Consider the following 3,619-nt stretch of genomic DNA (forward strand, 5'->3'; position numbering starts at 1 on the left):
AGAGAGAGAGACAGAGAGAGAGACAGAGAGAGAGACAGAGAGAGAGAGAGAGGAAGGAAGGAAGAAAAGAAAGACATCTTAAGTTAAATAACATTTCTCTGGCGAGCCCTGCCGCTGCAGGATGTATCATGGGCCACCTGTGGAAATGACTTCCACTTCATGTGTCCACCCCTGTACCCAGGCCCTGATGACTAGAAATAAACACATGTTCTTTACTGATGATTGGATTTTTAAAAAGTGGCATTTGTATACAACAGAATACAATGCTTACTAACAGAAGGATGAGTTTGTAGGGAAATGGATGCACCTGGGAAACGATGGTAAGTGACACAAATCAGACACCCATGCTTAAATACCACATGATTTCTCTCATATGAAAAGTACAAAGTTCAAATAAAGAGCAAAATAAAAGATAGATAAAAGAAAATAAAGACCTAGATTTTCTGTAAATCAGAAGGGGACCAAGAGATGGAAGAAAGGGGAAAGCTGGGGAAATGAAGGGGGCATAAAAAAGAATTAAGATGTGTCGTGTAATGGAGCAAATACCCACAGTGAAAGTAGCCATTATGTACTGTAAATATGTACTAAGAAATAAATAATTTTTAAAAAAATTAACCAGATTATTCTCATAGAATATGCATCTTTATTCTTTCTTGATAATTATCCCTACAGAAGGTCATTCAGTTCTGCTAATCTTTTGTTTGGCTGTAGAGTTAAGCTTTGGAATTCTACCCTAATTCTAGCCTTTTCTCTTTTCTAAGTGCCATGCTAATGTGCTAATGCCATCCCTTAGCTACTGCAGACTGCTCAGGTGGACAGTCTCTCAACAAGTATATGGTGAAGGCTTAGATAAGAGCCAAGTGGTATGATTTTAGGGCTCCAGGAGGTTCAAAATCCTCAAACAGAATTTGAGCTTCTCTGAGGCTAAGACAAAAATCTTCTCTGGGTGACCCATATTTACTTAGTTATCAAACAAAGAGGGAAATACTGAAGAAAGGTGGAATCTGAGCAGGACTGTGGAAGTCCACTCAGGACTTCTCCAGGAAACGTGTTGCCTTAATTTAGGAGAACTATGTTAGCTCCAAGAAGCAGTGAGCTGCCTGCAGCTACGGTGCTTAGCTAGTTAACTGAGATAAGGGCGGATGTCCTTAGCTGTGGCTTTGTTCTGGGAGGCCTCACAGCTTCACCTGCCACTACAGGCTTCAGCAGGGACCAGTGACTCTCACAGGTTCCCTTACTGTGAGTCCACTGCCCATCAGACAAGGGGCCGGGACAGGCTCATAGGTAAACATGGAAAGCCAGCTGGCTAATTTTAAATCTTGCTCAGAGTGGCTTCATAGTGGTCCCCATCACCATGCAACTATAGGAGTAAAGTGTTGGAGCCAGCGAGACTAACATGCACCAATTTTAGATAAGATCAGATGAATAACTGATGTTGGTGCTAGTAATCCAATCACATGTTGTTAAGTTTTCAATACTGCGTGAAGTTTGACTTCTGATTAATTCTGACCTGGGAAGAAAATGAATATTTCCCGCTACATAGATCGTAAAATCTTGCCTATCAACAAATAGCCAAGCAGTGTAGTAGTATGTTTGGGATTTCCTCTGCTCCCTGAGCCATCACATACTCAGCCTCCTCTATACCTACATCTATGAAGATCTTTTTTTTTTAACATTTATTTATTTATTTGTGTGTGTGTGTGTGTGGCGCCAGCTCAGCCCACCAGGGGGCGGGGCTGGCTGGCATGTGGTGCTGGGGGATCGAACCGCGGTCCCTGTGCTTTGCTAAGCTTGTTCCAAGTAGGTGCTTTAGACCACTGAGCCATCTCGCCAGCCCCTATGAAGATCTTTTAGAGAACATTCATAATCTGAGATAGGGTACAGAGGCAATGTCTTTACCTAGCTCACGTTTTAATTAAATTTATTTTTAACTAGTATGTAAAATAGTAAAAATTATACATAAAATGGGGTAGCAGACATTTTGATACATGCATATATTGCATGTTTAAATCTGGTTAAACATATCTATTTGCTTGAACATTTATCATTTCTTTACAGTAAAACCTTTCAAAATCACTTTAAATGTACAGTAAATTATTAGTATAGTCAGCCTATTGTGTAATTCCACACCAAAAGTACCTACTACCATCTAACTGTAGCCTAGTGCCCCTTGATCAAATCTTCCTCATCTGCTTTCTTGGTCCAGCCTCTAGTACCCACCATTCTACTCTCAGCTTCTGAGAACTTACAGCTTTAGAATTCACAAGTGAGAGAGCACACAAAGCCCAGCCAAGGAAGTAGATGTGAGACTCATCCGATTCCCTTCCCCCGAAATCTAGTCCTGCCCAAAATGCCAGAGGACACGGCGCAGGAGGAAGTGTATGTCCCCAGCAGGTGGGTTCTGGGGACTGGTGCCACGGGGCTTCTTGGTAGAACTCTGTGCAAAGAATTCCAGCAGAACAACCGGCATGCAATTGGTTGTGGTTTTAGAAGAGCAAAGCCAAGTTTGAACAGGTTAATCTGTTGGATTCTGAAGGAGTTCATCACATCACTCTGTTTTCAGCCCCATGTCATAGTACCTTGAGCAGCAGAGAGAAGACCAGATGTTGTGGAGCATCAGCCAGATGCTGCTCCTCAGCGTCATGTGGATGCTTCTGGGAATTTAGCAAAGGAAGCAGCTGCAGCTGGGGCATTTCTCATCTACGTTAGTTCAGATTATGTGTTTGATGGAACAAATCCACCTTATAGGAAAAATACCAGCTCCCCTAAATGTATATGGCAAAACCAAATTGGAAGGAGAAAAGCCCATCTTGGAGAATAATTTAGGAGCGGTTGTTTTGAGAATTCCTGTTCTGTACAGGGAGGTTGAAAAGCTCGAAGAAAGTGCTGTCGCTGTTATTTTTTTTTTCCCACTGTTATGTTTGATAAAGTGCAGTTCATCAACAAGTCGGCAAACACGGACTCCTAAGTCAAGGACGTAGCTACTGTGTGTGGGCAGCTGGCAGAGAAGAGAATGCTGGATCCGTCAACTAAGGGAACGTTCCACTGGTCTGGCAATGAGCCAAGGATGAAATATGAAATGGCGTGTACGATCGCGGATGCTTTCAACCTCCCCAGCAGTCACTTATGACCTGTTACGACAGCCCCATTGTAGGAGCTCAGCGTCCAAGAAATGCTCACCTTGACTGCTCCACACTGGAGACTTGGGCATCAGCCCACGAGCACCATTTCGAATTGGAATTAAAGAGTCACTCTTGGGCTGGTGAGATGGCTCAGTGGTCTAAAGCACCTACTTGGAACAAGCTTAGCAAAGCACAGGGACCGGGGTTCAATCCCCCAGCACCACAAGCCAGCCAGTCCCGCCCCCTGGTGGGCTGAGCTGGCCACACACACACACACACACACACACAAATAAATAAATAAAAATTAAAAAAAAAAATAAATAGAGTCACTCTAGCCTTTCCTTGTTGATGAGAGGAGGAGAGATAGTTCATTAGTTTGTGTGTATTTGCGTCTTTTCATTTTAATGAGATATATGGTATGTGACACCTTTTAAAGGAAGAAGAAAATAGTTTTGTATGAATATTCTTTCAGTTTGTGACTGCAGTTTTTCAGGTAA

The 3,619-nt window shown here is 42.7% G+C and overlaps 1 pseudogene; it reads left to right on the forward strand.

Moving 5' to 3' along the window:
• Positions 1-1,142: 1,142 nt before the first annotated feature.
• LOC101583281 lies at positions 1,143-3,266 on the forward strand (annotated as a pseudogene).
• Positions 3,267-3,619: the final 353 nt, after the last annotated feature.

The sequence above is a fragment of the Octodon degus genome, unplaced genomic scaffold (assembly GCF_000260255.1).
Source record: "Octodon degus isolate 3935 unplaced genomic scaffold, OctDeg1.0 scaffold00084, whole genome shotgun sequence".
NCBI classification, from domain to species: Eukaryota; Metazoa; Chordata; class Mammalia; order Rodentia; family Octodontidae; genus Octodon; species Octodon degus.